The sequence below is a fragment of the Paralichthys olivaceus genome, chromosome 3 (assembly GCF_024713975.1).
Source record: "Paralichthys olivaceus isolate ysfri-2021 chromosome 3, ASM2471397v2, whole genome shotgun sequence".
Taxonomy (NCBI): Eukaryota; Metazoa; Chordata; class Actinopteri; order Pleuronectiformes; family Paralichthyidae; genus Paralichthys; species Paralichthys olivaceus.
In genome coordinates this window covers 8,912,687-8,928,233 of record NC_091095.1, presented here as the reverse complement: position 1 = coordinate 8,928,233, position 15,547 = coordinate 8,912,687, and the positions used below count along the sequence as shown (strand labels likewise).

Sequence of the window (15,547 nt, the reverse complement as noted above, 5' to 3'; positions counted from 1 at the left end):
TTTTTTTTTTAAATCTTGTGTCAGGTTAGAATGAGAAGAACCTGATTTCCAGATATAAATCACTATGATTACCTGTCTCAAGGAGGTTATGTTTTTCACCCTTGTATGTTTATTTGCAAGATTATGCTAAAACAACAGAACACATTTCTAAAGGTCTGGGTCAGGGAAGAACTCATTTAATTTCCCAGTCATTTATTTTCACTTTCTTTAACAATCTGATATTTTCACATATTTCTCAATTCACAGGTCTCCAAGTGTGTGCAATTTCATGCAGCTTAGTTGAATTTAAGGGGACTATTGGTGGAGGTGTATGCAAATTCTGAAACATTTATAATGCAATCTTTATATTTTTTATTCGACTCCCCAGGTCATTGGCTCTTAGAAAATAATGTCATGACTAGAGCACAGACATATTTGTAATATCTCAATGCAAATTGTTTATATATTATTTACATACTACATGTTAGATAAGATCCAGTGCTGAAAAGAAAAAGCAAAAAGGAAAAGTTACTTAGTTCTAATTATGTAATTAATTGATTTTTCTCTTCAGTGGCCACTCAACCACAAAGATGTCTTGTTCTTGTTCACAATAAAAAAAAAAACAATAATTTGTATGAATTGTTTTAAATTAAATGGTAATAAAAATAACCTTTTGTGGTGTGATGGTTACAAAACAGCCACAGAAACAAATCAGCTACAATAATAACCAAGTCTTTCTTTAAAGATAGCTCATGTACTACAATCAAGAACTAATAGATCTTTAAACAACTTTTTGTCTCTTCACTTTTCAGCCCCCTTCATTCACTTTGCTGTATGAGCGAGGAGGGATTTAAACAAAATGTCAACCAATCACATTGCCTCTGAGCTGAAACAGCCATTCCGATTGGCTGGTAGGATTTGAATGTGAGCAGAGACAGCTGGTGTCCACTTTGTCCAGCAGGGAGGGAGGACACATCAATCAACTGACCCACAGTCAGTTAACCACCAGCCTGCAGGCCTCCACATGCAATTACACCTTTGGCTGAGGACAGTTAAGTTTTCTCTACTTTTGTTTGAGATTATATTTGAATCCACAATCATTCAGGCTCAGAAGGTGAATGAAGTTACTGACTGATGTGCAGAAAAACTAAACTTGCTGCGCAGATGAAAAATGCTGGTAGCTACCGATGTCAAAGCACCTTCCCGGAGCATTAAGGCCCAGGGTTTGTGATGGAAAATTGAGGGGAAAAGGATTGAACACTGTGCATCACACGAAAGGCCTCTCCTGGCCAATAGAAAAAAGGAGTAGCAATATATCCTGTGTGAACTTTTCAAGGTATGCTGGCAATAATGGATGGGAACAGGCCCTTTTAAAAACAGACCCATCTTAGCTGTGTGTTGGCAGAAAGCCCACCCTGAGCCACAAGCAATCCTCCACTGCCCTCTCTCTGCTCTTTGTTTAAAACCCAGCGTGACGTGTAACACACTATAAAGAGGTGTGAGGTGTGAGTGCAAGTGGGAAGGGGCTGCGGGGGGGTCTAATCAATTTAAATGGTGAGTAAAAACATGCATTTATGTTACGCAGATTTCTCCCTTGGCCTCTTATTCACACTACAGCCCCTTATTTAATCAGGCTGGTAAATCTTAGCAGCAACCCAGAGCTCCCTCCTCCATTCCCCCAGTGGCTTGAGCCTTAACATGGTAAATTTCACTCGGGTAGAGAAATGCGCTCAGTGGCCGAGGCTAGTGCTTTGGAAGGATAAAATGAGCACTTACTGCATGACATGTGCAATCCATAACGGAATAATGAGACTCCTCCACACTAGGAGCTCTCTTCCCCTGCTCCCCCTCTCCACTTTTTGTTTTCCTTGTGAGTGTTCATAAATGCCATGTAAATTCAGAGAGCGGAAGATGTGGCAAGTGCTTGAGGGAAAGCGTTTAATCGTTGGCGTCTTGTTACCGAATCGTGTAACAGCATGTACTGTGTGAAGATGCTCCAAACGACCAGTGAACCATGGTTCTACATCGTGGCTACTGGCCCTCTGTCAACTGTTACACTTCTAAGTGAAGGTGATCCTCAATGTTTATCCTGCCATGCTACAGAAACAGCAACATGCAAGAAAAGAACAATTACACTTACTCAAATTATACAGAAACATCACTTCATTTTATATGTAATTTGCAGATTTTGGGATGAATACTTTGATAGAAAAATTAGAATGTAACTCTACTGGTATAATTGTGCAATCTAAAAAAAAAAGATACGTAGAAAACAATGACCTGGCCTAAATGTTGGTGTTCATTTTAGTAAAGATTAGTTAAATACATCTGTGTATTATGTATTGAGCTTATTCCCAAAAAAAGGCCTAAACATAATTTCATTTCAGTGGGCAATTAAAAATCAATTTCTACTGATAAGCATTACAACTTTTAATTTAAAGAATAAAAAACACGGAAAAGATGTTTACATTTTACATAAAAATGTATGTTTATTTTGTATTTATAATAAAGTTCATGGTAAAAATTTTAAATATCAAGCTTCAGTTACATTTCTGTCATAAGGGTTTGATAGTTACATCTTAGGAATCATTGTCAACATCTTATAAAATTCATACATATGTATATATCAGCTGATATATATCATTTTCACTGTTTAATACCAATATTGGCATCGGCACCTTGTTGGACAGGCTCTTATTACAAGTCAATGCAAATATGGTACATTTGTGGCATAATTTATCACTTTTTGATGAAGATTGTTTTGTTTGCAAAACCAGATCTATAGTTAGTTGAAATCTTCATTTTACAATTCATGAAGGAAAAGTATAAAACGAGTTGAGGAGAGCAAAATGTCAGAAACTTACTTAAAACCACAAGGTTTTGCTTGACTGGCTTTAAACAGATATTAACTGTTCTTCCTTTCTCCCTGCCTTGTTTTTAAACCCATGAAAGAGGGTTAAAAAAAAAAGAGTGTCACGTCTTTCCTTATTGTCTTCCTGCTTCCCCCTTTCATCTATGTCACCCCTAGGGGTTGAGGCACAATCACCACCGATAGTAGAGGGCCATCGTTCACCGTGTCCCTGGAGGCGACAGCCCACTTACTGCCAGCTCGCGCTCAAATGGAGGACATTTCATCACTCCGCCGAAAACACAATTAAAAACACACGCACGCGGCAGTTGGTGGCCCTCGAGAGCCACCCCCGTCACAAGTTTAGTTACTGAGTCTGCCTCACCCTCTCGGATATTTACTCTTCCTGTGATTGAGCGTTTGTCAGCTAGGCTGGGAAGTACTATGTGGTGTTTTAGTGCAACAAGACCCTGGAAGAAAGTAGACCAGTGCTCAACGATGTTCTCTCTGGGAGACATTTGCTGCCTTTGGTGGACATGGAATTCCAACAGTTTGCTGATAAGTGACTGTGCTCAGGGCTCAAATCCTTTTCTTTTTTCTCCCATGATGTGCTGGGGTTTGGAGCGATGGGTGGTTCACTTTACACAAACACACACACATACAGCAAACAGGAACGTAGGCAGACTGACGGCTATTAGAGTGCAACGATGCTTCCTCTTATCTCCCACCACGATAGGGATCTACAAAGAGCTTGAGAGAGATTATGAATTCATTACCTTGATACACAAGTGAGCACGGCAACAGACAGGAGTCTGAGAATGGAGACGGGAGCTCGGTGGGTATACTACTGGGAGGGGCAGGGATGGGAATGCAATGAATTACATGCTACGGAGAGCAAATAAATCTTTCAGCTCTCTGCATTTTTAGGAATTTTTGAGCTCTTCAAATATCAACTTTCACATGGTGCATTTCTCTGCGAAACGCACATCTTTACACGCTCGCTTCCCAAAGGTTCTATTGGATTTAGATCTTGTGTCTGAGGAGGCCACAGGAGATCATCGGGATATTCACGAAAACAGTCTGTAAATTGTGTTCACAGGGACGTGAACATAGCAGCAACAATACTCAGATAGGTTGTGGCATTCAAACAGTATTAAGGTGACCAAAGTGTGGTCCATGGATTCACGCAGACACATTCTGCCAATACCATCTGCATTATTCAGCAGATCTTTCCTTGCCTTCAACTGTCCATTTCTGTTGAGCCTGTGCTCAATGTGCACCATCAGGCTTCTCTTCTTGACTGACAGGGGTGGAACCCAACATCGTGGTCTGCTGTTGTAGCCCATCCTCCTCTGAGATGCTTCTGCTCAGTCGTGAAGAGTGTTTATCTGAGATACCGCAGACTTTTTGTCAGCTCCGACCTGTCGGGCCATTATCCGCTGACCTCTCTCATCAACAAGGCGTTTCTGTCCAGTGAACTGCTGCTCACTGGAAGGTTTTGGTTTTTTACACCGTTCTGAATGAACACTAGAGACAGTTGTGTGTGAGAGTCCCAGGAGATGAGCGGTTTCAGAAAAACTCAAACCAGCTCATCTGGCAACAACAATCATGCTACTGTCGAAGTCACTGTGACTACAGTTTCCCTAATCACATGATCATGTGATTGGATAATTGCATGAATAAGCAGGTGCTCCTAAATGAGAGCTCAATAACAGTGTGTGTGAGATTCATTCAGAAACATGGGCAGTTGCAAGGATAAAATCTTTCCTTCCAACAACAGTCTAAGTGGAGCAACAGTTCCCTTTGCAGCTCAATACTCCCTTTTACTAAAATGTTTCTTATCCCATTAGATTACCTTCCCCACAACTTCAAATGTCTTGTTCTTACAAAAACCGTTCAGTATCTGAGAACTGTGTTGTGTATGTGGCTCATCAGAGTGAGTCTGATGCCTGTTTATGCTTTCAAAGCTCACAGCCATGTGAACAAAATCCCATTTTTGTGTATCCAGTCTGCCATTCAACACAGAGGCATCACAGTAGGATAGAAAAGCAGGCGATTGCCTGGGTCCCCAAGCTAGGAGGAACCCCCCCGGCTGTTTAATTTACTCCAAGGCAACAACAATTGTGAGAGAGGCCCCTTAAATGCTATGATCAACTATCTACAGGAGACTGCAACAACACCATGGTCGGACATCCAAAAATGAGGCCCCATGACATTAGCTCTCTGCTAATAGCTTCATCATAAAATAATAAAATAATAGTATGAATAAATGTGTTGGATGATGTTTGTGGGGTGGGGGTTTGCTATTATGTGTATGTGCATGCACAGGAGTTTAGTAGCATATGTTTCTTAGGTTTGGTTTGGTTTGATGAGGCCCCCCCCAGGTCTCTTTTGACTGGGGACCCCAAAGTCTCTTGAAACGCTACTTATTTAACACATCCTGTCCTGTTTGCGAATCTCACTATACAACCAATGCCCTCTGTGGAGAAGACATCAGATAAATGCATAAATTATACAGTGTTATTTGTTAGCATAATTATTTGGCGTCAGTGCGACCATCCTGGAGGTCTGTTCACTTACCAAACACACCCGCTGCCTCTCGTTCTCCCTCGACTCTTGTGGATTTCTTTTAACTGGCTCACTCTCAATATGGCTTTCTCTCTGAGAGTCTTTTCCCTCCAGCTCTGTTGAACCGAGCTGACATCTGGAGGCAGGTGCAGCTAAATAAACCCAAGAATTTCAGAGCAAGAGAAAGAACGAAGGGACACAAAGACTTAGACGGAGAGGGAGTGTTTTATACTGCCGTGTTTTTAACTGTCTGTGCCTCGTGAGCTGTGCTAAACTGAAAAGTGTTGTTTTACATGGTGCTGTTGAACTGTGCATTTTCAAGTTGGCCTTACTGGACTGAGCAGAGGCCCAGTTTGACTGGGACTGTTTTCATATGTGTATAATTTACTATAAATCTGTAAATGTAATTTATGTGTAAATGTAAATGTGTTTTGAATTCATCACTTTGGAATGAAATGGACCAAATGTAATTGTAAATTAGCAGCAATCAGCATCACAGATATAGAAACCTCACTTCTGATAACAGCAATCTAAATGTCTTATTCTGTTAAATGTTTTCTGTGCTGGCTTGTTTTAGTGTGGTAATAAGCACTTTTACGGATGGATAATTATCTGTAATGATATAGCACCATATAAATACATCTTTAAGCAAAGTTAGAAACACATCTTTGATTGTTAAGAGGCCTCGCTGGAGCTCCACAGTGTATGTTTTATGTTGGCGGGGCGTTTTTAAGCAGTACTATATCATTACTCTGCATACATGTTGTGTGTATGTGTAGTGTCCTGTGAATATGCCTTTTGTACGTACATGAGCCTTTGAGTGATATTCAATGTGCTGCGTGTGCACATGTGCTTTTTACTGTGTTTATGTCCAGGCACGCGCCTCATTCTATGCAGTGCACTGTATGTGCATTTGAGTGCCTTTAATGCTTTTGGGTCCCTTTGCACGTGATCCTGTGTGCATATTGCATCGTGCCTTTCAGTGGGTGTTTGTGTGTGTGTGGCGTGAATGTGTGTGCTTGTGCCTTTATGCACTGTGGAGTGATGAGTGATGCCAGAGGTGGTTCTTTACCAACCTCTCTGTTGGCTTGCTGGCCCACTAATGGCCTCCTCGGTGGGTTGGCTGACTGACTTGCTGGCTCTCGGTGGATCTTGTCTTCCTTATTTGGTAGCGGAGGGTGGGGGATGGTGGCAGCGAACAGCGGAGTTCTGTTTACATGCAGGGTCGGGAGGTCAGTGCACCAGAGTGCCACGGAGCAAACACAGATCACTTAAAAGACAGTAAGAGAGCAAGCGAGTCATAATTTCACAGCCGTCGACTGGATGGATCGGGCAGATTCACCGTGAAAGAGTGTATGAGAGCGAGAGTCAGTGTGCATTTGTGTGTGTGTGAGCATTGGAAGGGATGATAACAGTGCATACTTTGGTAAAGCCCTAGAAAATAAATATAGTGTCTACAGGTAATTTCCACACATGTACACACTGGGTTCTCTCTTTCAGGCCCTGGACAGTTGAGGAGAGTCAGTAAAAAGGAAATTAAAGGCAACCATCCTTATAGTTTTGCTCTTGTCCGCTTGACTGCCTGCATGCCTACCCGCCTGCCTTAGTTCCCTGGGCAATGTTTATGCTGTGCCCTGCCCAGGATAGAATAGATTCGCCCACACAGCACTGTGCTTTCAACCAGCACCTAAGTAGGTCTGGCAAGCCCGAGCCACAGTCCTATTCACTCTCACTCCTCTGGATTAGGCACCACGGCCTGGGGCAACACAGCAATGACTGCATTAATAGATCCAAGATAGCATCTCTTCACACCGTCCTAAAAAAAACATATATTTCAAAGTCGTTTATGTTAGGACACATCAGCAGGTTGGATATGTTTAACCATACACTTTCCTAAAGGTTAGTGGGATATTTTAGCAAACTGTTCAGAGAACCTGAACCTTAAGGTTGACCAAAGTCCCCCAGATGGTGTGAAATCCAGGTGATGTTGAGTTCAAACTCAGTGCAGCAGGTTTTCAGGACTGATGCTTGAGCCTCACTGAACGAGTGCTGTGGGAAATTAGGGTTGGATGAGTTCTGGGTTACAGAGAAACAAAAAAAGTTTTGATATTATGATGCAAATCTAAAAATTGGGAGCCTTAAAACATGTCAGTGCAACCTTCCCATCAGCATTGTGAGAAAAACATAATAAGCAAAACATATTTTGTTCCCAAATACCATGAAATTAAATGTGTTGGCGTAATTAAATTCATTAGTTCAAAAGTTGACGTCAATTTATATTTCTTTAAACGCCATAAGAAATAACGGCAGCGCTACTAATTGACTAATGCTATTTCATGGCTGTGTTTCTGTCCCCTCTCCCTATGATTTATATCAGAGTTTTTGCTAGTGCAGTGAAGGCACCGCTGTGGGGTGGTGGCAGCTTGCAGGGTACATTATCCAGCCTGTCAGACTCCCAGTGCCATGCTATGGATAACACCTCTCCACGAGAACACATTGCCTCTTAACGCCAGCTGTAAAGATTAGCAGAGCTCTGTTTAATTGTGCTGCTAACAATCTAGGAGCCACTTACAAACTACTGCTCTCTTTTCCTTAGACATTGTCTTTAAAGCTCAGCCAATAGTTTCTGCTGCCTGTTAACTCGGCTGCAAAGGCCTCAGGGATTTGGCCGAATCAGAGAAACTTGCCTCTCCCTTCTGCAGAAGCAGGCACCTGAACAGGTAAACGTTTGAAATGAAATATCAAAATAACACAATTCTACACAAGTGGATCAACAACTAAATCCAATTAAGGCAAATGTATAACATAACATAAGCATCTACAAAATCCACATGTGGAGACACATATTTACATCCATTCTAATATGTTTTTGGTTTAAAACTAAAACGATCTCCATCCAGACGAGACTTTAATCTCTGGATCAGTGATAATCTTCTTCCATACCAACACACCTGAAAATGCACACACTAGGTGACCATTCACATACACTGGGGATGTGCATGCTGATTGTCTGCTTTGTAGTTGGTAGTGGAAACATACAGGGAAGAACCAGTCAGGACTTGAATGCAGTTTTGTGCATTATTGTTTCCAAATGTCTCGGTTTTTAAAGATCCATACTACAACACAGCCCCAGAGCTAGAAAAATCCAGAGTAGTGAGGACAGCAGGTGTAAAAGTATCCCTGACAGTGACGTGTTTAACAGCTAAAATGTATTTGCATGGACGTAGCCTTAGAACCAAAAACAACATTACAAAACTAAATGCTTATGTCCTCTTTTGGTGTATATATATATTTAAACAAAAGAAAATGTACAAATCACCTCTGCTGGTTCAATGGGGGATGAACTTCTATCAGTGTGACATGAATGTGTCCTTTCTGGAGGCTTAATGTTGGGGTTTGGTTGAAGCTGATGAAAGCATTGTTCTGGATTTTCTAGAATAGGTTTTTCAGACCTAGTCTTGCTGCATTAAGGTATTTAGTTATTGGTGACGACACACACCCAAGCCACCATCTGTTTACATTCTTAGAAAGTGAGACACATTACTGGTGTATCAAGGCTCACACCACACGTTTCATCTGCAGAGAATTAGACTCATCAACATGTAAGGCATGCAAAATGCAAGGCACCAGTGTTGTTTTAATATGCAACGTTGGTGCAGTGTCATTACTGGGATAACTGACATTTTAATGTGCAACGTCTTTATTCCTTTATTTGGTGTCGCTTTTTTATGCATGATGTTTATTTCTACTTGTTATTACAGAGAATATACTTTTTATATGCTTTTTAATGTGCAATCTTTTTTTTACATCAAAGCTTTTTTTATTCAACTCGTTTATATTGTTGGTTGGGTGGTGCATTGTGTAGGTGTGAAGCCAGAGCACAAGCATTTTATTACTTTGGAAGGCATTTTTATTTTTTGTACCACTATGAGATGCTTAAATACAAGATCATAGTTGAACTAGATATATTTCATACAGACACAGGCTTTGTGAATTGGGATAGATGCTGCCTGATATCTGCAAAACAAACCAAAACAAGCTTAAGAGACCAACCACTGAAAAGATGATGCCTTATACTGTATGTTTAAGGACTCATTAATATATCAATTAAAAATATATGCAGATAACAGCTATTACAATAAAACTTTTTAAATATTTACTATATCCTTTACTGACTAGTAAATGACTCACGGTTTGGCGATCAAACCAATCGGTGGCTCTAATGTGAGCGGTTTTCCCTCCCACAGTTTCTAGCTTGTTGATCTAATAGTGGGGGGGCGGGGTGGTGGAGGGGACAGGCTATCCTGCTCCTCCACCATTTCTGCTGTCAAACAAAGCAGGTCACTGAGGCCTTACCATCGCCGCGGCTCAATATGCCAAATAAAGCTGTTAGAGTGAGACCGGTGCCCCCCCCCCCCCCCCCGGCGACGAGGTGACGAGAAGCAGGCGGCCCTCAGCGCATGGAGAGGGGGAGCCTGAGACCGCATCTGCTCTGACACCCATTTGCTCGCACTCATCCACAGTTCTGCGTGTCTGCCACTCTGCCAGCAGCACTAATAATCAAGTGATGATATGGAAATGAGAACTGGGTGTGCATGTGTGATGGCCAGTGGAGTCAACTACAGATACTTCAGCTCGGAATCAAACCAACCACTGCACTAGAGCTCTACACAGATGAGGGCACTACACAACTGAGTCAAGAGATTTCATTTTACCCTTATGCTGTAACATCTGGATGGATAATACAGACAGATATGCAGTGGATAATTCATGTAAAATTAAATGGTCAATCAAAGATGGTGGAATTGTTTTCCAAGAACAATACAAAGTATAAAAAAGTGTTTTGTTTATTGTAAATTATCTGTTAAACATTCCGAAATTATTTTAAACACCAGTTTGTTTTATTTTGATAATAATGAGACAAGCACCTGCTTTGTAAAAGTTTTGTGTTTCTCCACAGCATCTCATTTTGGATTTTGGTGACAAGTCAGTCGACGTTTTTACGTCTTGGTCAGATCAGAATGAAATGAGCACCAGATGGGTTTTTAATGAGTCTCGCTTTATTGTTGTTTTAATGCTTCAGGCTTTTTTGTTTTACCTTCTCTTCCCATCTCTTAGTGCTTGTTTGCCAAACGTTTTTTCTCTCATTGTCCAGGACATTCCTGGGAGAGAGACTTAGCTAGAATCAAGTTTAATAAATAAATAAATATTTCATACAATTAAAATCAGGAGTTGATTTCAATTAAGGAAGGCCTGGGATGTTATTTTACAAGGTTTCTAATCTCAAGATGTCAAACGCTGCATGCAGCACAAAAAATAATTAGTTAATCCATTTCAAAGAGAGTGCATGTGGAAACCTTTTAAAATTAATTCCGCACTTAGTGGTTTATGCACCAGAGTGGAGGAGTGAATATGAATGGACTTCAAGCAACTGAGTACATTACAATTCTAAGCTGTGATAGTCTCCAGTTCTGAAATCCAGCAGTGCAGTTTGTTGAATGAAAGAAGTAAAGAGGTGGAGGAGGAGCCCGTCACTGGCAGCCTGCTGTATCAGGTGGATGACAGCTCTCTCTCAGCCTCAGCTCAGCTGTCAATATGGATGAATGGGCTTTGCTCCGGGAGCATGGAAATACATAAATTGAAGCTGACAGTTTGCTGTGTCAAATCTGGACCCTAAGTATCACTTTCCAACCTATACACACTGTTTTGTGGACGTCTTTATCCAAAGATCTTTATCTGTCTGAATGCACACAACATGTACAGACCATTCCACGAGAACTGAAAGCAGTGACTGACTGAGGAATGTAACGTTGAGAAGCTTTGTCTGGGGATGAGCTTCGTTTTTCCCTGTGTGAGCATTAGTGACAGCAAAATGGATTAATTTAAAAAATCTGACTTAATAACTTTTCAACTTGAGGGTTAACTTAAAGCAGACATAGCAAACTTATATTCAGGTTCATAATTTGAATTTGGGTTTTTACATGAAAAGATTTACACGTTAATGTTCAGAAAACATTCCCTCTGTTGTAGGTCAACCACTTGCAGAGCATGTAGGTTACATTCACAATAAACCTATAAGACACTAAAGAAAAAACGAAAAGGCCTCATACGTCTCCTTAAAGATGACTTTGCCTGCAGCAGATTTGAATGAGAGCTACAAAATACTGGTAAAATATAGGAATATATACAACTATAAAATTAAATGTGCAGTGGTGTGAAACATGACAAGGACATATAGGTGGAATAAATACTATTCACACTGTGACTATCACAGATGTGTAACCAGAGGCTGGAATAGAAAAGCTGTAAAGATGGATTAAGAAAGTGAAAAGAGGTGAATGTAGGAGGAACATACTAAAATGTACTGAGAATCAAACAGGCCTGAAGATAAGAAAGCATATATTTGTGCCCCACAATATAAAATCTGTTATTTTGCAGGGTGTGAGACTCGTTCTGTAGAACAAAATTAACTCTCCTAAAATGGCGGTGCACTGTGCAAAAATTTAGGGGCCCACTTACCACTGGGTTGTTTTCAAAACCTCTTTAGCTTCATATCTTCAGCTGCTCCAGCGGCTGCTTCTGCCTCTTCTTCTTCTTCTTCTTCTTGTTACTCGCTCACTTGCACCTTTAAAGTAGATAGAAAAAAGGGGAGAGGGAGAAAAAGAGGGAAAATGAAAGAGAAACATTAATGAAAGGGACTACTAAATTAACTGCCTCCTCAAGTGGTAGGAGGGGGAATTCGACAAATGCTGAGATGAGTTCCTCTTTCTCTCTATCTCTCTCACTCCCTCTCCCTCTCTCTCTTTGCCCTTTGTGACCACAGGACGACAGTTCTCAGGCAAAGTGGAGGCTTGCTGCTGATTGCCTGAGAGCAGTGGAGTGCGAATCTGCATGAAATCCCTCCTGGCTTTTTTGATCATTTTCTCCTTCACATCTCTAATGAGCCCGCTCTGAATCTGTGGGTGCAAGTGTATATATTTGTGTGTGAGTGCATGAATGTGGTCAAGGGAAAAATCGTCCGTGCGCCCAAATCCATAAATGTATGGTGTCTATAGGACATGGTGTACATAGAGGGGGTGTATCCATGTTTGCGTGTGTGCTAATAATGTGTGAGTATTTGGGTTTGTTTGCAAGTGTGTGTACTCCAATGTAATTTCCTGTGTTTCTACTTGCACCTGTACGTGTGCTTGTGTGAGTCTCTATGCATCTTGAGGGCATGTCTGCAGCACCGCACGCTCACTCGATACTCAGTCAATATTCTCAGTCTGCAGCTGTGGGCGGCCATGAGTCCACCCGAAGGAGCTTCCACTGAGCGGCTGAGGAGGCCTATCTCCAGTGAAAGATCAGAGGAGCTCATCATTACCCAGTGTCCAGAGTCTTCTTCAAGATAACGATATGAATATCACTGCTGGAATGGATGATAGAGGCGCGATCGATTAGTATGGGCACTGAGGCTCCTATAGGATAGATCCCCCAAAACGTGCTACACAGCTTGTCCTATTTGTGTTTTCAAAATTACTTTTTTAGTTTCTGTTGAAAAAACATTATTTGTACAAGTGCTGCATACCAACATCATATTAGTATGCAAATAGAGAGCAAATAATGACAACACATAATTCATACCCTGTGCAAATGCAATGCCCATGATGTGATATCATTATCCACAGGGCGCACTATATGTTTTCATGCATTTTATTCTTGCATTATGCTAACTGATGCGACTGTCAAGTGCTCTGTTTCTTAGGCAATTAAAATCTGGACATACACAGTACATCCTCTGGGTGTGTGCGGCTGAAATGGAACTTCCACTTGCACATTAAATTAAGCAGCACTTACTGTATATATAAAGTATAAATCATTAATATAACAGAAGACAAAGCCGATAACACAACTTTCCCTCAAGTTTTTTTTTTTTGCTTTAATCAACGTTTGACCTCCTCCCCATCTTTCTTTGGCTCATGAACTGGGCGCTGCTGGTAGACAGTCTCCCAGCATCCTCTATGGGCATTATTACCTCAATGGCAGACGGTCAACATGATCCTTTATTCTGACAGGCCGCTGGGGTCAGCCTGGCCCTCACTGGCCAATCAGTGTCAACTAACAACCCGTTTGCTGAAGGATCCCCAAGCACACAGACTGCAGTGTGTGTGGGAGAGTGTGTGTGTGTGGTTTATTAACATGATACAGGGTGCATATGGGGGAACCCACCACCTACGAGGCTCCATGAAAGCATATGTTTGTGAGGGTATGTATGTTAGTGTAACATATTTTTATTAGGAGGACTTGAAAACAAGTAGCAATGGTTTGGAGAGTTTGTGGAAAAAAATGTAAATGTATGTGTCGCTTTTTATGAACATGCATGCGAAGGAGGAAAAAAGTGAGGGCCAATTCCGCCATACTCCCTCCTCCCACACGCCTGGCTGCCAAGACGAGCGCAGGGAAATTTGTTTAATGTACAGCATTTACTCACTGCACACACGCTGTTGCACTACCGCTTCCTCCGTCGCATGAGACACTCCCTTAGCTGGGCGAGTCGCCATTAAGCAGCTAGAATGAAGGGTTAGCCACACAGCACGGAAGCTAAAACTTATGCTCAATCAACATCTTATAGAGTGGAAATCTAGCCCCAGCCTTCTTCGAGATAGCATGTAGGTGAGAGTGTGATTTTTTTTTTTTTTTCTGTGGAAGGTGGGTTGATATGGTTCGTCCACTCATGTGGAAAGCAGCTCCGGTTTGTTTTCTCATGACCCTGCAACATATTGGCATTGAGCTTAGTCACCGTGCTGTGACAGATGGCCGAGCATCATGGTGCATGGCAAATTGGGAAATGAAAACATGCATGCTCAGAAATGAGTACATGTAATTTCTCTGCAGCAACATGACCACACTGGTTCCTTTCAGAATAGGAGTACAGGGAAGTGAGCACCCTGCACATATATGAACAAATAAAAGTAGCATAAAAAATGCAAGGCTGACCTATTCTATGCAAAACGTTAACAGGTCTGCATCTTGAAGAGTAACGAGGAAAGAAGCGTATTTCATACTCTGATGGTGAAATGTCAACACAGTTCCTACTTTGATGTAACCAAAATTATGTGATCCTTTATTCTCTTTGGAAGAAAAATGTTGCCATGGCAGCACCCAATATCTTCCTGTCCTTACCTTAACCTCACCCGCCCACCTCCACACTTTCCATTGTTCTCCAGGTGTTGGCACTGATAGGCCCAGAATCAATTAAAAACAGATATTCAACAAAAGGATACGGAGAGAAGATAATGAGAGAAAAAGTTGGGAAGAAAAAAATGGATGTGAGGGAGAAGCACATGAGAAGGTGTGAGAACTGTTGAGTTGAATTAATCAATAAGATGAGAGAAAAGGGGAGGGCGAGTTCAGAGTGAGGGGACCATACAGTGAGAGGGGAGGAGTAGATAGACCAGAGGAGAGCAGTGTTTCCCACAGAATTCATTCAGTCGACGGGGGTACTGGGGGGGCGACGTGCACGCTCACTTATGACACAACAGATTCCCAGTGACAGGTAGACATCCATATCATTTGTCACTCCATCAGGAGGAACTGATAATAATACAAACTTGTTGCGATGCCCATGACAGCTTTCACCCCCTTAGCCACAGCCGCCCCGTCTTACATTGTCACATTGCATTCAACTGCTCAACTGAAATGCATCCATTTGATATAAAATATCTGCCAAGTCTGTCATCAGATCCTCATCATGCCATTCATAAAGTGCTGCTCGTCTCATATTTAATCCCACATAACAAAAAACAATTTTTTGTTTCATAGATATTGCACTGGTTCTTCTCCTGGCATACCACAAAGCATTCCTTTCTCTTTTGGGAATGTAAGATTCCTGACCTCTGCAGTGCAAAGAGAGATGGCATTTATTAATTTATGAATTAACCCTCAACCCTGTTGCATATTGTGCTGGGTTTCACTGACTTTATTGTTGCATATTATCTCTCCTTCAGGACTCTTAAGATCATTGTCAACAGCTAAACTGTGTGTGAATTCCTGATACAGTGTCCTTGATCAAGTCTCTACCTGACCATCCACAGCAAAGTGCTGAGGTTAAATGCCAAATAAATGTAAAAGAGCAGAATGGACCTAATCAAAATTACTGTTTCAATTCAAAGC

General features: G+C 41.4%; 1 protein-coding gene across 18 annotated transcripts in view; it reads right to left on the bottom strand.

The window, feature by feature from the left end:
* The window catches only part of ptprsa (protein tyrosine phosphatase receptor type Sa), a 220,110-nt gene that overhangs the window by 165,040 nt on the left and 39,523 nt on the right, over positions 1–15,547 (bottom strand). For all 18 annotated transcript variants that reach the window (XM_069521829.1, XM_069521842.1, XM_069521828.1 and 15 more), the window contains one exon: positions 11,915–12,020. The gene's annotated coding sequence lies outside the window, so the exon portion shown is untranslated. The remainder of the gene's footprint in view (positions 1–11,914; positions 12,021–15,547) is intronic.